Genomic DNA, 24,963 nt, shown 5'->3' with positions numbered 1-24,963 from the left:
TTCAGAAGTGCAAAGTCCATCCAAGATTTTCTACTAAAAAAAAAAAAAGAAAGCTTCGGAATTATAGCACATAGAAAAAGCAGCTCCAAATGGTTTAAGGGGCATAAACAGTAGTTATGCATCAAAAGCAAAAGTGACTAACTTGAACTATAATCCATCCATTTTCTATTATAGCCTGGTTGTCTGGCCCTGCTAGCAGAGTTGCCACTGTGCCATGGCTTTGATGCTACACTGTAGTAGGGTTTTCCCAGCAGAAAAGTCAAATGCAAAACAATAGGAGTACAAACAAGATAGAATGTAACAGTGCATACCACTATGCTTGCAGGAACCATCGGTCATGGAACAGTCTTCCACCCATCATGTTGCCACTAGCCAACAATCTCCTATATTATCCAAGGCACCAATAAACGCAGATCAACAACAGAATGTCTCCATGACATCATTCTACCTAGTCTGCATCCTTCCCAGACAGAGACATCCAAAGCATATTTATTCAGCTAAGAAGAAAGCCACAAGCCCAAGAAGAATGGAAATTACAACAGCAAACTCTCTGTAGGCAACTCTGCCACAACTGAACCAATCCAGTGTTCCTACTCTGCTACCTTGCCCCCTCCCCCCCAAAAAAAACAACAACTGACAGGCAGCAGTGACTCCCCTGTCAGAAAAGCACCTCCACCCCACCAAGGTGCTCGTTAATCAAACAGAAGAAAATAATCTTCACCTTAAATGGATGCTTGGGCAACTGGGTGAAACTGTGAGCTAAGGAACTGTGTCCTCTGAAGACACAGTTGAAACAGTTTGGGATGTAGAAAGATGAATCCTAATTCTCTCCTACTACTAGGAAGGAGGATACACAAAAATGTTTACAAAGATTAAAGATTTGCAATTTGTTTAGGGAGACAAATGAGCACAACAGGAAAACCTAGGTAACTGTGAACTTGCAAGAGCAAGCATGTAGCAACCAAGAGAACAAAACAAAACCCTCCAAAACTCCATAAACAGAGAGTAAATGTTTATTCACATTTCTGCCTAACATATCCTCATTCAAGGGAAACAATGGGGGAAACATATCACTGGTCTATCAGAAGGAAGGAAGGAAGGAAGGAAGGAAGGAAGGAAGGAAGGAAGGAAGGAAGGAAGGAAGGAAGGAAGGAAAGAAAGAAAGAAAGAAAGAAAGAAAGAAAGAAAGAAAGAAAGAAAGAAAGAAAGAAAGAAAGAAAGAAAGAAAGAAAGTTAGTTGGGATGGGAGGAATGAGGAGTGGACTATGAAAGAGAAACAGGATTTTTCAGAAGAAATTAAAATCTGAATATTGGCTCTGATTTCAGTAGAAATCAGGACAAGCAAGTTACAACTGATTTTTTAAAAGAAAGGCCTTAAATTCTATTCACATATCCAGCTGGGCAGGTGTTTGAGATTTATAGGCAGTTTTCACAATTCCCATTTGTCCAAATTAAAAGCAGCAGGCATTTAATCCAAAGAGAGATACATAAAAATCTGACCTTGAAGTATAGCAGCTTCCCAATTATGGAGAGTTATACAGCTTTATTTAACTTTGAATATGTTAATTAAGTTTCTGTGCTACTTGCCAGATCTAAACCAATGCATCTGTAGTAATGGAAAGAAAACACACCAAATTAATTGAGACTGCTTTTGTTAAAAAAAATAATCTTTATAAAGAAAAACAAATGCGCTCTCAGCCATTTTTCTAAGAATTGGGATTATGTTCCCAAAGCTATAATTAAAACATTCAGGATATGCTTTCTCGGGATTCACACTGGCAGCGAAGGGGGGGAAATTGGTACCAGACAAAGCATTGGAACTTACAGTTCCCATATTGTAAGGCAAAATATTTAATCAAGCTTTTCCATTACAAAAGGATGTTAAGAATATAAAAAAGCATGGCCATTGATAATGTATTAAAGCATGCAGCTATAACCGAAAGATGACCAAAAGATGTCTGACAAATGGCTGACTAGCAGGAAATGAGAAGCAGTAGCACCATACTTTAAAGTCTGTATGATATAAATATAATGGGTTTTTCCTTGCCTTTACATTTGTCTTTCATCTTTAATCCTCCTAGTTTCACTTAGGCTGACTTGGGAGTTTTGCACATTACTTGCTTTTCGGTTCTGTTAACATGCCACAGTCCACTGTCAGTGATCTGAAACTATTGCTTTACACTTACAGAGCAATCCTAAGCACACTTACCGGTACTCAGAAATAAGTCCCACTGAGCTCAGCAAGGTTTAATCACTAGTAGGTGTGTTTTAGGCTGCAGCCTTAATTTTCCATGAAACATACTACATTGTCATTAAAATACACTTAATAAGCATTTTATTAACAAGAGTACTATACAATATTCACCTTTAGATATTACATGCAACCTTCTTATCTTATGTATATGATTAATTTCAAAAGAGAACAGCATAAAGTGGACCGTCCATTATTTTCTTTATGTAGTAGGACAATATTGACTCCCTATTTCTTCAAAATGAGAGGGTGCTGGCCTTTTTGGAAAACATTTCCACAAGCAGTTAAAACATTGCCCACTTAGACAATTCTATACTTCAGCATACATAAATATGATGCCTACATGGTAAAAATACAAAAATGTGAAATAGGATGAAAACAGTAAGTCATGTCAATGTTATTCAAATTCTTGTTTTCACCAAGGTGTTTTTATTTACTAGCAGAAAGTTAGCATTCATGCTGATTATATTCATGCACTTTGCGAAAAGAAGCTAAAAACTAGGCAAACCATTTACCTTCACCATTAGTATGCCATGTCTATAAGATAAACATTAAAAATAAATACCGTATAAGGGAAAGAAAGAAAAATATCAAAATAAATTTATCAGACAGCTCACCTTTAATTTTTCACAGAAGCATTCATACTTGCCTTTAAACAAAGTAACAAAAAAAAGCACCCCACCCCACAACCCAGAAAACAATAAGGAATTAAGCAAAATGTACCCGGAACTGACATCTCTGCTTGTCCACTGCAATAAGACACTAAATGGAAGTTTGCAAATAGTTTGGTTGATTTCCACACCACTAGTACTTTGTGGACACAAGTTTAATTTGGCAAAGTTTACAACACACAGCAGCCAAAAATCCCAAATAAATTTCCATCTACACACTTAAAGAGAAAGCTCATCTATCCTAACAAGATAAAAAAAGTTCAAAATATATTTTTTCATCAAACACATGAAACATTTCCCCCAATCTATCATTATAATTAGAAAAGTTCCTATCTTGATGTCAATATTTGTGATTATTCCCAGGGAGGTTCGACTGGCGCCTTCATTACACACTTTTGGTGCCTGGCAAAAATGCTCCTCTTCAACCAGGCCTTTGGCTGATTAATACAATGGTACCTCAGGTTACAGACGCTTCAGGTTACAGACTCTGCTAACCCAGAAATAGTCCTTCTGGTTAAGAACTTTGCTTCAGGATGAGAACAGAAATTGTGCTCCGGCGGCACGGCAACAGCAGGAGGCCTCATTAGCTAAAGTGGTGCTTCAGGTTAAGAACAGTTTCAGGTTAAGAACGGACCTCCGGAACAAAGTACTTAACCCGAGGTACCACTGTACCTGGGTATAACCTTCCAGGAAAACGGCTCGTGATCACGGTGCGATGCAACATCTCCACAGAGTTTAAGACTTGATTTGAAACCGGGTATGAGGCTACTTTACAAATCATAGATAAAGCTAACCATGGTTAGTTAGCATTACCCTAAGAACAGACATGTCACCACAACACAATTAACTCTAAAGAGACAATTTGCGCAGGGCTGAGGAGGAAGGAAAATGCAAGCCTACAAGACGCTCCCGATAAAACAATCGTTGGCTAAGAGAGTGTGAAGGAATGGAATGTTTTCGGCCTTTTTTGTATTATGGGGAGTTGCAGAACTGGAGCTTTCTGTTTTAGAGGCTGTTCTCACCGGGAGGTTCAGAAGGTCAAACAGGAGATTTAAACGTTCAGCCCAGCAAACTGAAGCCTAAAGGGGAAACAAAGCCAAAGATCTAAAAGGGAGAAGGAAGAAACACAACCAATTTGTGGAATTCAGAAACTGAAATGGAACTCTAGTGCCCTTCTTACCGGGTAAGAGGTTGAGAGGGGGAGTAGAAATAATGCATGTAAATACAGATGTTAGAGTCAGAAATGAGGAAGAACAAGTTGAAATCAGAAAGGGGGGGGGGAGCCAAGAATGAAAGGGCTGCGGTCAGGGCCACTTTTAGGTTTGATGAGGTCCTAAGCTATTGAAGGTAATGGGGCCCTTTATATGTCCAGCTGTCCTTTGTCAGCAACAAATTGTCGCTGTTTTTGTGTGTGTTGAATATATGCTATATGGCAATTTATGGACCTAATATGTATCTAAAGTCATTGGCACATAGCAAAATATGTATTTTATCAAAGTAATTGTTGAACTGAAATACAATTAAGAAGAAGTACATTAATAGTGAATTAATTATTAATACATACTGTTGCTGTATGTAGGGTTTATTTTATTTGTTTTTTTATCTTATGTTTTGGAAATGTACACCCAGGTTTTTTCCTCCTTTAAATTTTTTTGGGGGCCCCAAGAGAGTGGGGCCCTAAGCTATAGCTTGTTTAGCTTATATGTAAATCCATCACTGGCTGCAGTGGATCCAAAAGCTGAACGAGGAGAAATGGAAAATATATAGATTAGATTTAAATGAATGTGAGGTTTTTTTCCTGCTATTTTTATTTGCTTTTATGGTTAACTGTTCAAACTGCCTTATTATTTATTTATTTATTTATTTATTTATTTATTTATTTACATCTTAAAAAATAACTTTATAAAAAACTAATTAGTAAACTGCTGTCCTATACAACTTTATAGTAAAAGCTAATCGTTTTGGTTTAACCTTTGCAGGAGGCCTAGTTAAATACCCACACTATCCAGTACAGAAAGTCTGGATCAGCATGTAAAGTTCCAGAAGTTAAAGGGCCTCCTTAGTGGAGGCAGCCAGAGAATAATGATATCCACTTGCTGGCAGTAGTGATTAGCTGGTTTGAATCTCTCCCCTCCTTCTCTACAGCCCCTGCGGTCACAGAGATCATGAGATGATACATTTGCACTAGACAATAGAAAGGTTTCTGACCTTAAATTCTGATATTTGATTATACCAACTACGTCAAAAGGATTTCCAGATGTGAAACACAATATTGGAAATGCAAACAAAAACAACACAACCATCTCTGCACTATGAATGCAAAACCAGCAGGCTGGAGAATGAGCACATCAATTAAAAATCAATTCTCTCCCCTTTTTTATTCTGCAATAGCGGTGTTCACACATGTGCAGGAATAGTGCCAGAGAAGCTCAAAGGCACATTTCATGATGTGCAAAAACGCTTTTGGGTCTAAATCAAGAAACCTCAAAGGGGTTTCTAAGAAATTGTCAAGAGACACATTTCAGCTATAATGGCAACTTCCAACACTTCCTTGAGATGTTTATGAAGTGTTTCTTACACAAGCGCATAGATAAAATGCTAAGTCGGAACTACCCCTTCCTAAAATAAACAGAACACTGGTAGAAATTTAGCGTCGTCATCAGAGGCTTCTCCTTAAAAATGTGCGTAAGCACATAAAGCTGTATTATACCAAGGCAGGCCATTGGCTTACCCAGCTGGAGCCTTTTCTCAAGCTTGTTTTCTCCAACCAGCCATGGGTGCCATCTTACATAAGAGCTTCATGCATAGACACAGATTCAGAGACCTAATTGACGCATTCTCCCAGCCCCTTTTATGAAGAAAATAATAATCCCCTTACCCTAAATTAAGACACACACAAACCACAGAACACCTGGGATAATATCAAAAGAATAAATGATATCATATCTGGTTCCCACCAGGGCAGTAGAGAGATGATTCTACTATTCCGCAGTTCAAAAGAATCCTCTAGATTACTGCATTCAACATAAAAATGAAAAGGCCTTTTTAGTTTGGAGAAAAGACAAGTGAGAGATTAATAATAATAACAATAATAATAATAATAATTTATTTATACCCCGCCCTCCCTGGTTCAAAAACTGGGCTCAGGGCGGCTAACAACCAATTTAAAACACTTAATTATAAAAGCAGCATAAAATATAGTATAAAAACATGAATAACAATAAAATTCAAAATTCAAAAATCAATTAAATAATCCCCATGGCTAGCTGGCTGAATTGGTCCTACTTGGGCCAGCGAGGAGGTCAGGGGAGAATTAGCTGTGGGGTCTCAGCATGGGTGATCTTCATAAAAGGGAAGGGGGAGGGAAGAGAAGAGAAGGGAAATAAAAAATCAGCCTGAATTCAAATTAAAGGCCAGGCAGAATAGCTCTGTCTTACAGGCCCGACGGAAGGAGGTTAAATCCTGAAGGGCCCTAGTCTCATGGGACAGAGCATTCCACCAGGTAGGAGCCATCACTGAAAAGGCCCTGGCCCTGGTGGAGGATAGTCTGCCTTCCTTAGGGCCCGGGGCCTCTAAACTATGATTATTCATGGACCTTAAGGTCCTCTGCAGGACATACCAGGAGAGGCAGTCCCATAGATACAAGGGCCCTAAGCTACAAATGATGATGTGACAGAAGTTTATAACATGGAGAAAGTGGATACAGAAAGGCTTTTCTCCAACTCTCAACACTAGAACTCGGGGACATCCAGTGAAGCAAAATGTCAAAAGGTTCAGGACAGATAAAAGGAAGTGCTTCTTCATGTAGCACAAAATTAAACAATGGAATTCGTTCCCATGGCAGGCAGTGATGGCCGCCAACCTGGGTGGCTTTAAAACAAGATTAGACAAATTCATGGAGAAGTTGGCCATCAGTGGCTACTAGCCATGATGGCTATGTTCTGCCTCCAGGGTTGGAGGCTGTAATGAAGGGGTAAGTAAACTTTTTCAGCAGGGCGCCAGTCCACTGTCCCTCAGACCTTGTGGGGGGCTGGACTATATTTTGAAGGGGGGGAATGAATGAATTCCTATGCCCCACAAATAACCCAGAGATGCATTTTAAATAAAAGGACATGTTACCCATGCTACGCATGTAAAAACACGCTGATTCCCAGACCGTCTGCAGGTCGGATTTAGAAGGCGATTGGGCCGGATCCGTCCCCCAGGCCTTAGTTTGCCTACCCATGCTGTAATGTTTCTGAATGCCTGCTGCTGGAAACCACAGGAGGAGAGAGTGTTCTTCTCTATCTACCTCCACTTGTGGGATTCAAACAGGCATCTTTTTGGCCACTGTGAGAACAAGATGCTGGACTAGATAGAGCATTGGCCTGAGCTAGCAGGCTCCTATGTTCGGCATCTTATTTACTGCTACACAGTACAGTGGTACCTCAGGTTACATACGCTTCAGGTTACACACTCCGCTAACCCAGAAATAGTCCTTCAGGTTAAGAACTTTGCTTCAGGATGAGAACAGAAATCATGCTCCGTTGGCACGGCGGCAGCAGGAGGCCCCATTAGCTAAAGTGGTGCTTCAGGTTAAGAACAGTTTCAGGTTAAGAACAGACCTCCAGAACAAATTAAGTCCTTAACCAGAGGTACCACTGTATTTCAAACATTTGGGGGGCGTTTTTCAGAGGCAGCCGCATTCACTTTGAAGAAGATGGTCGCTGACAATAGCTGTGTGAAAGCTTATCTGCTAGCATAGTAAAGATTCAATGTTTCATTTCAGTTGTCATCAGTATCACTGTGAACTGCTTTTCCCAATAGAGGATTCATTTCCTAACAATACAGAAATGTTCATATGCTGTAGAAGTGTTGAGTAATCCTCTCAAGACTTTTCCTGTTGTCTCATCTCCCCATTTTTTGGGAAGCTATCACCAGGAAATTTCATTTTGTCAGTGTGCTGGATTAACCGTCTCAAGCACAGAGTTGGAAGTTACAGTCTGTTCTTGCATATAGCAAACATGTGACCACCTGAGTAATGCCTCACAAATGTAAACTGAGGGGAACAGATCAAAAGAGGACAGAGTGATGTATAAGGTCATGGCCTCAAGTCAATAAAACAGTTTTTTTTTTAATAGACTTACTAGAATTTCTTTGATCGGGGAAACAAGGAGATATGTCAAGGTAATGATTCCATGGGTTCTTGGAAAGCAGCTAACATGGAATGCTGACTAAGCAGTGTGCATCCTGATTATAACAGAAGTTAAGGATTAAAATATAATCCAGACTACTAACTACAGAATTCAAGAAGCAGGAAATCTTTAGGAATTTTACACAGTTCCTACATTATCAGATGTCAACACTACTAAAAGCCAGCTTTAAAGCACTCTGCCATTTGGCCACATCTGCATGTACTGATAAGATCAGCTTTCCAGGTTTTTCACTCTCTTCCTGGCAGCAGCAGAAAAAACAAAGCAGGAAGCTATCAAATCACATTACATCATAATCAGAGGGATCATAGTTTGTTGCTCCTGAACAAGCCACAATCAACAAGTCAACAACAAACTATGGTTTTAGATTGGCTAACAATTGTGGCTTGCTAGGGAGAAACAAATTGTTATCCCTGATTAGAATGTAAAACATACAAATAGCCCATCTAGTTATTGCTATTATTATTATTAAATTTATTACCTGCATTTCACCAGCAAGGTCCCAGTTCAGTGTACTGTTCTCACAGTGGCCCATCAGATACAGTGTTCAAAACTCCTACAGTGGTGCCTCGCTAGACGAAAAGAATTTGTTCCGCGATTCTCTTCGTCTAGCGGTTTTTTCGTCTTGCGAAGCAAGCCCATTGACAGCTTAGCGGATTAGTGCTACAGCTGTCAAGCGGCTTCCAGCGATCAGCTGTTAAGCGGCTTATCAGCGGAACAGCTAATAAGCGGCTTAGCGGCTTAAGAAAAGGGCGAAAAAAGCGGAAAAAACGGGGGGATGCAAGATTTTTTTCGTCTTGCGAAGCAACCCCATAGGGAAATTCGTTTTGCGAAGCGCCTCCAAAACGGAAAACCCTTTCATCTAGCGGGTTTTTCATCTTGCGAGGCGTTCGTCTTGCGGGGCACCACTGTATTGTTCTAGGCGCATTTTGCAACAGGGAATTTCACTAGAGCGAGCAGTTTCTGAGCACTGGGCACAGTACTGCACCTAAGATTTCAGATTAAAACTGCAGAGTAGAAGGAAAGGAGGACCTTTTTCTGCCTCCCCACTTCCAGCTACTCTCTGAAGACTGGAAAAGAGACCCTCTTAAAAGTATTAGGGGGGTGGGCAGGGGAAGGACTAGACCATGTGAAAAATGAACATAATATTTTAGCTGCAAGTTCTACATTTTCAAATTTGTATTCTTGTTATAAAAATTGTGGCTAGACATTCTGTTGTTGTGCCAGTAACCGAGGTTTAAGGTGCCATTTCGTTCTTAGCTTTCATATTTCAGTTTCTAACACTGACCAGATGCCTAAGGGAAGTCAGTGTTATTCTAAAGCAGCAATGCGGCAGCAAGCAAAGGCTATAGCAGCCAAGACAACAGGGGAATGTTATAAGTATAACAACTGTTTGTTTTCTTCTCTGGATGATGCTTTGCTCGCTGCACGCATTGATACTTTAGGGGGAGTATGTTATTCTAAAGCAGCAATGCAGCAGCAAGCAAAGGCTAAAGCAGCTCAGTCTGCTGCTTGTGGCTGGAAAGCCAAACAGGAAGTTTGTGACTGTTGCCATGGGAACAAAGGGGCAGTCCATTCTGTACTGAGCACCGGATGTTAGCTCAGTGGGTTTGTCATATGACCTGTGCTGGAGGTACATGGGTGGAGTTTATTCTAACTGCTGATGAGTGCAGACATGTTTTCTCTGTACTGAAGTAAAAGACAGGAATAAAAGATGTAAATAGATTTCTGTCTGCTTCTTTCCCCTCCCTGGGGACACCAAAGGGGAGAGAGGAGCAGTTGGTGTGTTTTCCTCACAGCCTGAGGAAAATCACCGGAACGGACCTCGAGAATGTTGTATCCTGCCGGGAGTCGCCGGAGGGAGGTCTAAGGAATTCAGCCGGTGCCTGAACAGATAGGCACATACCTCTGAGCTGGGCCAGAATTCCAACAGTCAGAAAGTACAGTGGTACCTCAGGTTAAGTACTTAATTCGTTCCAGAGGTCCGTACTTAACCTGAAACTGTTCTTAACCTGAAGCACCACTTTAGCTAATGGGGCTTCCTGCTGCCGCCGCGCCGCCGGAGCACGATTTCTGTTCTCATCCTGAAGCAAAGTTCTTAAACTGAAGCACTATTTCTGGGTTAGCGGAGTCTGTAACCTGAAGCGTATGTAACCTGAGGTACCACTGTATGACCTGAGTATAGCAGGGGTTTGTTTTCCCACTTGTGAATCCCAAGAACTGGAGTTCGGAGGCATACTACCTTCAACGATGGAGGCAGAACATAGCCATTGTTGCTAGTAGCCCCTGATAGTTTTATCCTCCGTGAATTTTTGTAATCCTCTTTTCTAGCTCTCTTGTACAGTAAAATCAGATGCTGCTAATTGCATAAATGAAAGGCAATGGGCTCTGTTGATAGTGGACACCGTAAGATCATAGACTCATAGAATTGTAGAATTAGAAGGGTCTCCAAGGGTCATTTAGTCCAACCTTCTGCAATGCAGGAATCTCAGCTAAAGCATCTATAACATATGGCCATCCAACCTTCACTTAAGAACCTCCAAGGAAGGAGAGCCCGCCAACTTCTGAGGGAGTCCATTGCACTGTCAAAGAGTTCTCATAGGTTGCACTAAGTGGCTACTTCGCCACCTACTATTATTTTCCAACCAGGGGCACAACCAAGAAAGCTATTACCTTTATGCAAGAAAAAGTTAACTTAAGCCGTGTGGATAGAGCAGCGCAGAATATGATCAGGAACATTAAGTTTAAAAGCAGACAAAGCGCCTAACAAAACCTGGTTTTAAAAAATTAGTTTATAATTCTTTACTTCGAAGTTTGAAGTAATTAGAACAAACCCTATGCCTATATTTGTGGGAACGGAAGGCAGAGTCACCGCGAATGCTATAAAACCATTTGATAAAAACTGAATGTTACAAAAATAAGGCTGCCAAACTAGAATGCAGGATTAAAAGGAACTCAGTTTTGTGCACAAGGTGTGGGTGGACAGAAACAGCTAACTGTGAAATAAACGTACAATTTAAATGGCAGGCAGTGCTTTGTCATTTACAGAATGAGACTGGGGGCAGTGAGTAAAAGAATAGGAATGTGATGTGTTTTTTAGCGTCTGAATTTTTTTTGGAGACTACAAACAGATCCAAGTCTTTCTTCTGCAATATGTAGGATTGAACATAAAAAACACATGTTTGAAATGTTCTGTTTGTTGGATCCTTTGTAATTGGACACCTCTTGTGCAGATTAAGATAGACCAATAAAATCTGAGAAGCACATTCATGACGCAACTCTACATATCAAGTTCGGACATTAGTCCAGTCCACCCATCTGTTTGCAGGAGACAGGAAAATATAACACACATTTCTTGTAATAACTTTAAAAAAAAAAAGTCTGCAGAGGCGAAGGTATTACAAAAAAGGTAAAAGAAATACAGTTATACCATATATTCCACGGTGCACAACTCAAGACACTTCTACATTTTTAATAACTCAAAAAATCTATATCATAACATTAACTGTGAAAAAGCATATTTTGCTACAATTTTAGCTTGATTTTTTTCTTTTAAACCACAGTCTTCTATAACCCACCTTTCTGTCCCATGGCACGCTCTCTTTGCAGCACCACCCTTGTTAAACTCCACCCACTTTTCCCCTTTCCCCTTCTATCTCCCTGTAATCCTCTTTGTTCCTCCTTTTCTCTTCCTTAAGTATGTTTTTGCTCTGCTTCTTTCATACCCATTGCAGTGAGGTCCACCTGTTTTTTATAGGGGGAAAAACCAGTTTTTATTCACCACTGCTGGTTCACCTTCCTACTACTACAACCAAATGCCTCCACTTTATTGTTTACCAACACCTTTAATTATATCCCAGTAGGTGTGCCAGCCAGACACGCTTTTACAATTAAATAAAAGTAACAAAATATTCTTTATAAATTATAAAGGTATGATAAAGTGAATTGCACGCTGTACAGGTAAAACTCAAAAAAGTAAAAGATTGTGGGAAAGTTCATTTATTTCACTGAAATAAATAAAATTTTCCACAATATTCTAATTTTTCGAGTTTTACCTGTACTTCCATTTGTTACTGTTTCTTGAAGATTTACTTGTATTTGATGCAGTAAGGTTGCTGATGGTTACAGAGGTTTACATAAAGACGGCTGGTAAAACCTAGTTAAAACCAAACTCTCCATTACCTTTAGCCCCTCTTCCCCAGTTCATCTCATCACTACGTAGTTGATGCCAGCTGGTTTCTTTTGAGCCAGGTCTGTAGACAATTCTTACTCACATCAACTCCGGAAACTCCTTGCAGAATTCTCCTCAAAAATTAATGCCCTTAATGGCTTCACTTCCAGTCTTCAGCCTTAGCTTTGCCTTTATCTACCTGTTTCTGTTTCAGATCCAGACTTCCACCGTCTTCTTCAGATATTTTTCTTCACCTGTGCCCTCTTCTTTCCCTCTTCTTCATCTCTGCTTCCAGTCTCTCTCAACACTAGCAGAACAGGCCTATTTATGTCCCAACCAGCCTATCCTTCAACCAATCTGAAGCGCCCTGAGACCTGCTGGTATAGGGCCTTATATAAATTTAATAAATAAAATAGTAATAGTAATAATAAATCTTATTTGAGTGGCATAGAATTCTCCCACTTTTCCTGCCCAATGAGTGCTCAATAATTCCTACCCACAAGCCAATCAAAAGTGTAATTTTACAATTTTCTCAATATTTAAAGAACCCAGTTTTCCCCAGGCCAGCCAGCTGTTGGTCAGCAACAAATACATAGTACAGTGGTACCTTGGTTCCCGAACTCAATCCGTTCTGGAAGTCCTTTCAACTTCCAAAACATTCGCAAAACAAGGCACGGCTTCTGATTGGCTGATTGGCCCCAGAAACAATGCCAACAGACGAACCGGACATTTGGCTTCCCAAAAAAGTTTGCAAACCGGAACACTTACATCCGGGTTTGTGGCGTTCGGGAGCCGATTTGTTCAGGAGCCAAGCCGTTTGGGAACCAAGGTACAACTGTATTACAACCCTTACATGTTCCCCGTACTGATACATTGTATCTAAATCAAGCCCTTTGTCTAGTAAATTCATTTTAAAAAGTGTTTTCTCCACACCCATACTCCACCCCTATTTATCTGCTCATCCTTGCTGTTTGGCCATACACAAACTCCCAGCTTTTCACACAGTTATGAGCCATAAAGCATGGATGAGCAGTTGGGACAACTGACATCAGCTCCACTATGTGCCTCTGAATCTAGTAGTGGTAGAGGAAGACGTAAGTCACAGATATTCTCTCATCCTAACTTTAATTTGTATGGGCTTTGGGCAGTCATTACATTATGCTAGTAATATAGAAGACAGTGAAGCATAGATTTTCCCTGTGTCATCAGGGAGCTGGGCCTACAGGGGAGAAGGCCATGTTGAATCTCCTAACTACACCAGCACCTGGAAACTCAGCCAGTGTGGGCATTTTAGGAACCAAACAAAGGCTTCCCTTACTTGTTTCTAGGATTTTTCACATTTTCCTAGCATCAAAGGAAGGATTCCCATTGCAGAAGATAGCAAAGCCCAATACATTTAAATATATATTTAAGAATACTGTATACAGAAATATTCGGTCAACATAGTGGTGTTCTTTTTTGGGCACAAAATTACAAGTAAATACAGTTCTGTCAGGAGGCAATTCCTATCAATGGGACACACAGCTCTTGTGCCTTTAATATATATTTCCTGCAGCAAATATCCAACAGCAGATTTACATACACTTTCAGAAACAAAGATGATGTTTAAAAAGTGCTCTGAACAAAACCTGCTTTGATTCAAGTTATGGAGTACATGAAGAGATATCAATTTTTTTCCTAAGTAAAGACAAAATTATCTGTGATCATTTTAGCAACTGCTTCTGCAATGCAAGAATAGTAAAGCATTTCAAGAGACTAAGGTCAATATCTGTCCATCATTAATTTTCTTTTGTGGGAGAAGGAAGGTTCACAATTTTAACCTAGAAGAACAGAAACGTACTCTTTGTACCAAATAACAAACAAACAGAACCTCTCAAACTTTGAGCTCTCACTGTTCCTTTCACAGAAAATAATCTGGTTTGGTTTATGAGCACACGTCATGATCATCCGTGAAAAGCAATTAAGTCAGCCAGCTTCGTCTGTGACAAATTAATCGTGTTTCAGAATTCAGCAGAGTTCTAACCAACTAAAATAAATATTTAAAACTTCAAAATCCACAGTTGGGCAATACCTTTATTGGAACCAACCAAAATGTCACAAAAGTAGTTGTTGGCATCAGTCTGTCTCAAGAGACGATGGCATGCGCCTCTGAGGTGAAGCCAAACCACATTGTTTTTGCTGCATTAGCAGCACCAAAGTGACCTCCCTGGTGCGCAAGCCTGGGAAATATGTATGGGTCCTGGGCTTCCTACACAGCAAGACTCCCCTCTTGGCCTCACTGATGTGGTACAAAGGAAATCAGTGGTACACTGGGCAGCAGCTTGGCTGCCGCAGTTGCCGGAAGGAGGCATGCAAGGTGCCATCCAACTGTCTTAGGGACTCCACTCTGGATTTGTGTAGTTTACTCCTTAGGCTTTTCTTCTGCCGAAGATGTCCTGCAAGGCAGCGGAGGTTTAGGATCAGAGTTTTCCTTGTCCTAGATGAACTACCTTCCCAGGTTGACAAGCCCCATTTGCCTCTACAGCATGTGCAGAAAGTATGGCAAGCTTTATGAGGTCAGCTTGTAGATTCAGTTCCAAGACAGAGGTTACAGGCTGACTAAGCTCCTCCCAGGTGCTAAAAGTATCAGGTTCTGGCATGAAGAAGCAATGGATCCTTCCCACCCTTAAGAAATTAAAATGGCTTCAAACCTTAAAGAAAACACATAGGTTCCTGGGATAGGCAGAGAGCAGAAGAGAAATGTGGTGTGTTTTGAATACTGCAAAACCAGGATCTTGCCGATCAGAAGGTCGGCGGTTCGAATCCGCATGACGGGGTGAGCTCCCATTGCTCGGTCCCTTCTCCTGTCAACCTAGCAGTTTGAAAGCACGTCAACGTGCAAGTAGATAAATAGGTACCGCTCTGGCAGGAAGGTAAACAGTGTTTCCGTGCGCTGCTCTGGTTCACCAGAAGCGGCTTAGTCATGCTGACCACATGACCCGGAAGCTGTATGCCGGCTCCCTCAGCCAATAAAGCGAGATGAGTGCCCAACCCCAGAGTCGGTCATGACTGGACCTAACAGTCAGGAGTCCCTTTACCTTTACCTATGTACTATCTGAAACTAAAGTAGCACATTGGTTGCTAGGTGCACCCCCCCCCCCCAGCTCTCCCACCCCACTAACTAGACTTATTGAGCATACTGGTAGATCCTGCTTGATTACCTATGTGCCTAACAAGGACAACTCTACTGTATCACAATGGGAGTGAACTAGTTTTGTACTGGGGATAGTAAACATATGTGGCTTTAATTGATACCGGAGCAGTAACAGCTTTCATTTTCTTGTCCATATGACTACTTCAGAAACAAATATTAATAAAACTGGCAGCATAGGAAAGGATTTAAAGGATTAAGCTTTGAACATGGCACTAAAATAAAAAGGCTCCCTGAAAGATTCCCAAGACACAAATGCAACACAACCTTTCCTTTCCATGAAATGCTAACACTGAACAGTCAGTCACTGTGGGCTTTTCTCTTTCTTTAGACATTTGGGTAAAGTGGTACCTCGCGTTACAGACGCTTCAGGTTACAGACTCCACTAACCCAGAAATAGTATGTCAGGTTAAAAACTTTGCTTCAGGATGAGAACAGAAATCGTGCAGTGGTGGTGCGGCGGCAGCGAGAGGCCCCATTATCTAAAGTGGTGCTTCAGATTAAGAACAGTTTCAGGTTAAGAACGGACCTCCAGAACGAATTAAGTTCTTAACGCGAGGTACCACTGTATATGCACTGGAAATTTTATCTGTTGAGGAGAGGGAGCACACTTGGCCTGTCTCACCTGAGAGAGGTCGGGGGGGGCAAATATCTTGGACAACGGGAGCTACCACCTTCCAGAGGTTCTGGGGTGTCCTCTAGAATCAGGGGAAAACAAGGACAAGTTTCTAAGGAGTTGTTTGGTTGGTTTGAATATCTGATAAACTTGAGAGGTTTGAGACAGTTGAAGGATACTTTCAAGCACACCCCCCCAAAAAAATCTACCCCTGCCCAAATTGATCTCTCTCTTTTGAAGGATCTAATCAGTCTGAAACAAAAACACAGAGGTTTGAAAAGAGTGACTTATCCTAGCAAATAACTACATTAATGATCCAGCCTCCTTTTTTTTTATTTGAGAAAGTCACTACTGTACTATCCAAGAAACATAAGCAAGGAAAGCAAAAATTGTATGAAATTATAGCTATGTGTGCACTGATGTTCCTTTGCTAGTCAAAATCCCTCCTTTTTCAGATAGGATGCACCATTCATTTTATTTTTGTTGTGCTCGTTTGAATGTTTCATTATCTAGCATATACAGCTGTGTAAGAAGTTGGCACTCCTGCAAACAGCATATCTGATTTGATATATTAATTATCAGCTAAGTAAGGTGTGCTTTAATGATAGAATCCAACAACCCATTTGCCGCAATGCTTGTTGTCTTTATTGCTTTTCTTATCTCCGTGATAGACCACAGCTTGAATCTCCTGGCACTTATTTGTTCTGAGTTTTCAGTCCCAACAGATGGCCACTTCCATAAGACCCGTATATAAGAAAGCACAATTGTATGCTACCTCTACCTCTCTCCCTTGACTTCATGCTCTCAGTTTCTTCTTCACCCCCACCCTGTCTATTTCACCTGTATATTGTTCTATCTGTGGCATGATTTTCTCACTGCACCAGCTGCAGGTGCCCCTTGTACATCGCCTTCATAGTGCCATGAGAATTTGCTCCTCACTCCTCTGATTCAATATTGAGGAGAGGGAAAATTAAAGAAAAACATGGAACCAAGGAATAAAGAGGCAGGCCCAGCATCCTGATAGGGACCCAGTATTTTTATTGCAATAAAGTGGAACCTTGGTTCCTGAACTTAATCCGTTCCGGGAGTCTGTTTGATTCCCGAAACAGTTCGGGAGCCAGGGCACGTCTTCTGATTGGCTGCAGCAGTTAATCAGAAATCCTTAATACCCTGGTGTGAATTCATGAGAGGCCTGGAACAACATCCTGGAGGCCATTTGAGCCATCTGTTTATGCCAACCCAAGCTACGGATAGATTAGCCTTGTTGTTTATGGGACAGAGAGCACAGGGGCTGTAAAATGCCAGCTCCTAGAAAAGACACCGAGAGCAGACCTTTCAATCTAAGAGGTTAAATGGAATTAAAACAACACATTTAAAACATCTAAAATCATATTATACTCAAAGTATACACCTGAGGCCTCTAATTCTTATATCAATAGGTCTTTGACCTCATCAGCCAAAAAGGACTCTTCACACTGTTCAACAAGATACGATAACCACTTGAGTTCCACAAGAGAGTTGTGTCCTTCCACGAGAACATGCACTGTACCATCCAGTACAATGCTTTAGCTGCAGCAGGCACTGTAACTCTCCAACAGTTTGATTTCACCCCCAAAGGCACACTCTTCCATTGTTTCCCAAGACAGACAGATGCCAACAAAAACAGTTCTATCCAATTACATGGGTGTGCCTTCTACATCTGTGCTTTCGTGTTTCTCTCCTTTGAATATTGGCTAAGTGCTCATAAACGAAAGCTTATACCAAGAACAAATTTAGTTGGTCTCTGAGTGCTCACTGGAAGGACAGATCCTGAAGCTGAGGCTCCAATACTTTGGCCACGTCATGAGAAGAGAAGACTCCCTGGAAAAGACCCTGATGTTGGGAAAGATGGAGGGCACAAGGAGAAGGGGACGACAGAGGATGAGATGGTTGGATAGTGTTCTCGATGCTGCCAGCATGAGTTTGACCAAACTGCGGGAGACAGTGGAAGACAGGAGTGCCCGGCGTGCTCTGGTCCATGGGGTCACGAAGAGTTGGGCACGACTAAACAACAACAACAACAAAGGTGCTACTGGACAAGTTCTTTATTTTTATATATATTTCAACTGCATCAGACCAACATGGCGACCTATCTGAATCTGCTCATAAACTGTTTCTCAGACGCACTACAGATGAACGCCCATCCCAATGGCCTGGTATAATATTCCCAAAGGATGCTTTCAGCCTCACGGTTGTCAAATTTACTCAAGATGGCTCAGGAGATTCAGATGAAGCATTTCTTAGGGGGAAATGCAGTTCTATTGAAAAAAAATCTCCACAACTCAAAATTATGGGAAACTGTGATATTCTGTTTTCGAGGCTACCAGCATGAGTTTGACCAAACTGCGGGAGGCAGTAGAGGACAGAGGTGCCTGGCGTTCTCTGGTCCATGGGGTCACGAAGAGTCGGACACGACTAAACGACTAAACAACAACAACAACAACAACGTGATATTCTGTTATGAGATAACATTAGTATTGGTTATAACTGGACCTGGAGAACATTATTTTCCTGTTAGTTTAATCTTCCACCCACACTTGAATCACTTTTGCTAAATTACCCTCTCATTCAGGCTTATCAGTAGCGGCTTTTCTACATTATCTGTGCCAAGTAAGAACTCCAGGTGCAAGGAAAATTTGTGGGGGGATTTAAACTGAAAGAGAGTTGGTCACTCTTTTTTATACAGGTTTTGCTGAAGCTGTCTAACATATGTTACCATACATTTGTTACCATACATTTTGTGTCACCTTTGAGGTGTGGAGTTCATTGCTATCCAAGTACTAACAAGCACAGCACAATTAATGATGTTTGGAATAGATGCTGTGATGAAAGAACTTAAGACATAACACCTTGTGCCACATTGTTTCAATGGTTTATTTTTCTATATTCTGTAGGAACTCTTGCTCTCCCAAAAAATCTGCAAGATTCTTCTATTCTCTCAACTTCTATGCAACTCCAGGTTACAACTTTGCAGGACATCAGTCATGTGCTCTATTCTTGAGCTATGGCCCTTCCCCAAATAGTCTGCTAAAGTGCGGGGGGGGGGGGGGATAGAGGATCACATGAGAAAGAGTTTAATATAAGGGGGTGGGGACACAGCATTAAGCAAGGTACTCAAAAGCAGACTTATTTCACTGAAAAGGCAATAAAGGCAGAAAAAAAGAGGCCAAGTCAGCTGGACATTTTTATGGAGGGATGGAGAATGGGGGGTCCAGTGACAGAGTCAAGATCAATTTAATAAAGGAGCATGAGTCAAGCGGTATTTATGGCCTGTCTACCATTAGCCTACGATAGTGTTCTCAAAACTGACTAAAGACGAGAGGTTCTGATTTATCTCAAAATCCCCAGCAGATATTTGTGAAAGCAAAAACACCACACGGTGTTTAAGACGAGGGAAGAATGGTCAATTTATACAAAAGCTTTTGAAAAATAAGTTTTGTGTGCAGCTGCTTCAGCCTAAGGACAGAGATATCCAATTCTGGTTATGTCAGACATCAAAGGTACACACACATATATTTGCATGAAGCAAATCACAGCTGATTGTTTGCCAGAATACACATAATTTAAGTATTCTCAGTGAAACAACAGGGAAAAAAATCCTTCTATCTCTAAAAATATGCAAAGATACTTAATCCACACCTGGGGGGGGGTTGTCAAAAGATAAATCCAAGAGTTACACACACACACATACACACACACCAAAAAATGTCTAACAGCTTGTTCTTTGATTACAGAATTTCTCTGTTCTAGAAAAACAAAAAACAGTTTGAAGGAATAATGGTATCCACTGAAGGAACTGCAATGGGGGAGGAGAATGGAAAAGGGATACACACTGGAAAACTATCAGGATCATGTAAGAATTTCAAACCTTCATTTACTGTTGGAAATTGACTTCCCTCAGTTAAAAATAAGATAACAGAAACACATTGTACGCTATCTGTAAAAAAATGGGGGGGGGGCGCAAGATGTTTGAGATAACCACAGTAAAAGGTAAATAAATCTTCCACCTTGGAAATATCTCTGAAGCAAGGGAAAGTACACCAGAAAGTCATCAAAACAATGACATCCCAGACTTGTGATCTTGTAGAATTGGTAGGGCGAAAGGGGGGGGGGGAGGAGATGAAGCAATAGCTGGCTCAGGCAATCTGAGGTCGAATCCCAAACTATTGACTATTGCCCAGTTAGCAGGCGTGGTCTGGGTATGTCAGAAAGTCAAACACAGTTCTCCACTATGCATACACAGCAGCATTTAAGAGCTTAAGAAGAGCCCTGCTGGGTGAAATCAAATGCTATCAAGTCCCCACAGTGACCAGTTAGGAGTAACCATTGGCCTCTAGGAAGCCCACAAACCAGACATGAAGGCAATGGCCCTCGTTTTTTGTAGTTCCTCAGTAACTGGTATTCAGAGGCATGCTGCGTCAGATTCTGGAGGTAGCATAGAGTTACCATGATCAGTAGCCACCGATAGCCTCATCCTTTCATTCATTTGTCTAATCGCTTTTAAATTAAACGATGTTGCAGACTATCAACACACCCTGTGGCAAAGAATTTTGTACTCCGTGTGAGGCAGGAGGCTGCCTGAGCAGGGCACTGAAGAATACACCAAAGCACAGCACGAATCTCCTAATTGAAGTGCACGCTGGCTCCCATTAACCAAGCACCACAGAGCAAGTGAACTGAACACTCTGGGCATGCACAGAATCATATCCATTCATTTTGAACTGGAAGGTCAGGGAACACTCTCCCATTGCTCCCATCACCCCTGACCATGATGGGTGCAGCTAATAGGTGTTTTAAACCAGGCATAGGCAAACTCGGCCCTCCAGATGTTTTGGGACTACAACCACCATGATCCCTAGCTAACAGGACCAGTGGTCAGGGATGATGGGAACTGTAGTCCCAAAACATCTGGAGAGCCGAGTTTGCCTCTGCCTGGTTTAAACTAAAACATCTAAAGCCGTGGTCCTCAATTAGCCAAGTACTGCAGGCCCCTGTTTTTCAAAAGCCAAGCCATGGACCCCTTACTTTTGATATTTCTATGGTAGTTTTTGTTATGTGAATGATTCCTGGGTGGGTTACACAGACCCCCTGGGCTCCACAGTTTACCAATTAGGAACCAATGAGGCAACACCAGATTGGGAAAGGCTACTTAAAAGACAGCCACCCATAACATTAAAGTCAACTTTAAAAACAAAACAAAACTGCATTCCCCATAGATATCCAGATGTTTCAGATAAGTGACCTTGTGTTGATTTCCATACGCATTTCATTCTCTCTTCTATTCTTTAATCTCTCATTTTTTTTATTCTTCTGAAAAAACAATTCAAGTAGGTCTGCAGCTTTTCCTGCTAATTGTGTACCATACTGCAACATATAGTATACACCAGTGACTTAGCATTATCCTGCAAATGGGTGTGCAATATAGCATTTGTTACAGCAGTATGCGCAATTAGTAGGAATAATTCCTTGCTATTTGCTATTTAAGTGAACACCATTCATCAGAGCTCAGAGTTGTGTTGTTGGCTAAGTTATATGTGAATAATGAGCGCAACCCCAATTAGATATGCTCTGGATTTAACCTTAAACTACTTAATATTCTTGTCAAAACTGATGCAAATTGTACTCCAAATAAAACTCTTCCTTTTCCTACTTTGCTTGCAAATTTAAAGAACAGCAACTTTCTTAGATACTCCCTTCCATACTTCTACAGGCCCAAAGCACAAAAACAACAGAGGGGAGTTTAAGATTCCCCACTTCCTGGTGAATGCTTTGGCAATAATTACTTTTTCATGATAGTCACCACTGCAAGAGATTCCAATGACACACATATATACCTATGACAATTATTTTTCTAAGGGAGGTTGTGACTTTGCAAAAGAGTGAAATTCTTCTGATTATCTGAATGTTTCACATTAATTTCTTCAAGGATCACAATCTGACTTATAAATCAGTATTTTTCAGTCCAGAAAGTCTGTGTGTGTGTGTGTGTGTGTGTGAGAGAGAGAGAGAGAGAGAGAGAGAGAGAGAGAGAGAGAGAGAAGAGAGAGAGAGAGAAGATGCATGTGTGAGATCTGAATTGGTGCAGAAGTGATGCTCTTGATCTGCTGCCCACAATGAGAGGATCTGAAGCATGCTATCGGCTTCTTTCCTTCCCTCCTCTCACACTAATTCTGCTATTTACAATTTACTGTATCCTGTTTATGTACTTATTTTCATTTGTTGAACTTCTATTCTGCCCTTCATCCGAGGACCACAGGGCAGTTTACAATACGAAAACACAAAACACATAACATAGTAACAAACAATAACCCCCACAAACACAGTTTAAAAGACCATAAATTGTTTAATTAGCCAAAGGTCTGTGAGAAGAGAAAATATTTTGCCCAGTACTCAAAGATATGTAACAAGGGCACCAGGCAAGCCTCGCTGGGGAGAGCATTCCACAAGTGGGGAGCCAACACAGAAAAGGCTTGTTGTGTTGCCACACTTCAGACCTCTCATGGAGGGGGCATACAAAGGGCTTCCGATGATGATCACAGGGTCCAGGTCAGTTCATACAGAGAAAAGCAGTCATTGAGGTGTTGCAGTCCTTAGCCGTTTAAGGCTTTATAGGTCAAAACCAGCGCTTTGAATTGGGCCCAGAAACTAATTGGCAGCCAGTGCAGTTGGGCCAGGATTGGTGTTGTATTCTATGGCATTTCATATGCATCAGCAAAGTCATGGTGCATGCATGCTTACCAGATTTGTGCTCTATAATTATAGCCTTGATTATGAGGAATCCCAAGAGTGTTAACCACATTTAGCACCAATGGCAACGTAACACTACAGAATATTTAAAGCAAACTATAAAGAGAAGAGGAAGTTTTCTAGCGAAAGGAAGAAGGAAGCAGGAAGAAGGAAGCTTGTGGGTGGGTCTTTGCAAATTCTTGCTCACGGTTAAAGAGATCTAGAACGTTACATCTGCACAGGGATGAGGCTGACATACAAAAATTGCCCCTCTCTAATCCATCCAGAATCCTCTTTAGAGAATTTTGATGCACAGAACTTTTAACTGGCATAATTCATATATGTACAATAAAGCAAATTATCTGCAATACAGATAAAAAGGATCTATAAGATGTTCCCTCCTTTAATTCATGAGGGAGAAGGTAAACAGAGCAAAATTATGCCACAGAAATCTTTTTGTATGCAAGGCTGTCTACAGTAATCCAATTAATGAATTAGCAGAGATCAAAGGGCAAGGGATTTTCATTGCTCTTATCAAATGAATATTTACTGTTTTTATTACATTTCGTTGATGTTTCCTTTTGTAGAATTGGTTTTAAACACTGGTTAATTTAGAAGATTAGCTTTCTTTTAATCTTAAGGTTTCTTTAAAAAACAAAAGTTTTAGTTTAATACAAAACTAATTGTCAATTACACTTCAAGGATGCTCAGTCCAGTTATGAAAGATTTAACGATTCAAAGAGTGTGCTCGGATGATACAAATATTTCTCCTCCCTTACGCAATTTAGAAAAACTAAGAACAAAATCCATGCTAAAATAATTGTCTTTAATGAACATCAGCTTATGCTGTATAGAAAAATATAACATCTAATGCTTCGGATACTCCATAATTATGAAGTTTAAATGAGGCAGCTGCATACATTAGCAGAAGCTAAGAACTACAATAATGGACAGTAGCAATTACTTTTATAATAGAAGGAAAATAACAGAACTTCACATGTACAAGATTAGGACTAAGTATTCATAATGTGACATTGTGGAAGGCCTTATCTACAAAATCTGGCAACTAATAAAGACTGCAAAATTAGCAGGTCAAAACAGTACTGGTATATGTATCTGAAATTTCATGTGCTTTAAAAACTATTTTTTGCATTTAAATTAGGAGGAAAAAATTGTACACAGTGGTGGACAAGCCCTCCTCTCTGGCTTAAGTCAGAATGGACTCAGGGAAAACACTTAAAACAACAACAACTACATTGCATCACTCCACACACATCAAATCATTTGCAAAGCTTGATCTGAGTTGGACCTCCAGCCTCTCTGGACCAGGAGTGAGGAACCTCCTTCAGACTAAGTCAGTGCTGATGGGAGGGGGGCTGGAGGGGGAAAATGGGGCCCAGGCATCCAAAACAAATGGGGCAATGGAAAGAAGAATAAGGGGAAAGCCCTCTGCAAGTGAGCAGTACAAACCTCAGCCAATAGCAATTTGCCCCAACCTTGGCAACCAAGTAAGCAGGGGGCTAAAGAGGGGAGAAGGTGGCAAAAAGAGAGGAAGGGAAATGGGCAGACCCTCCCCATTTTGATTCTGGCAGTGACTACCACTGGCTTCAGCCCATCCACTGCCAGCACACGGCCCCTGGCAGATTACCCTGAGGGAATGCAGCCCTCAAGAGAAAGAAGGTTCCCACTCCCTTCTATAGACCACATGCACTATGATCCAGCGCAATGGAAACACAATGCAAAGTGGGGAGGTATGTAATCAAGCTTTGTATCATTTGCAGACTGAAAGCAACAATCAGACTGAATATCAATCATATTCACTGGACTGATTTCTGTACCAGATATGGGGGAATAAGCAAACACCGGCAATTTATACCACCATTTTCACTAACATTCTCCTGCATCCTACTTAAAGGTATGTCTGAATCTGAAAATGTTGAAGACTGTTTATTTGACTCAGTGGTTGAAGTCATTTAAATGTTTTAAATCAATGATTTAATCAATGATTTAAATCAATCATAAAACAACCACTTAAGCAAAACTACATGAATTCTAACCTTTGAAATCAGGCTTGTCTCCAGATCTAGTTAGTTGCTCACTAAAAATC

General features: G+C 40.9%; 1 protein-coding gene and 1 long non-coding RNA gene across 7 annotated transcripts in view; one reads left to right on the top strand and one right to left on the bottom strand.

The window, feature by feature from the left end:
* CEP128 (centrosomal protein 128) overlaps nucleotides 1-24,963 on the bottom strand; it is a 176,657-nt gene that overhangs the window by 73,989 nt on the left and 77,705 nt on the right. The gene's annotated exons all lie outside the window — the stretch shown is intronic.
* LOC309372785 lies at nucleotides 3,779-24,790 on the top strand. Its single transcript, XR_014169684.1, has 3 exons — nucleotides 3,779-4,105; nucleotides 19,865-19,983; nucleotides 24,638-24,790. It is a non-coding gene; the product is annotated as an uncharacterized lncRNA (long non-coding RNA).

The sequence above is a fragment of the Podarcis melisellensis genome (genome assembly GCF_964234715.1).
Source record: "Podarcis melisellensis genome assembly, chromosome: 1".
Lineage (NCBI taxonomy): Eukaryota > Metazoa > Chordata > Lepidosauria > Squamata > Lacertidae > Podarcis > Podarcis melisellensis.
The sequence above is the reverse complement of the archived record's forward strand: the minus strand, read 5'-3'. Positions and strand labels throughout refer to the sequence as shown.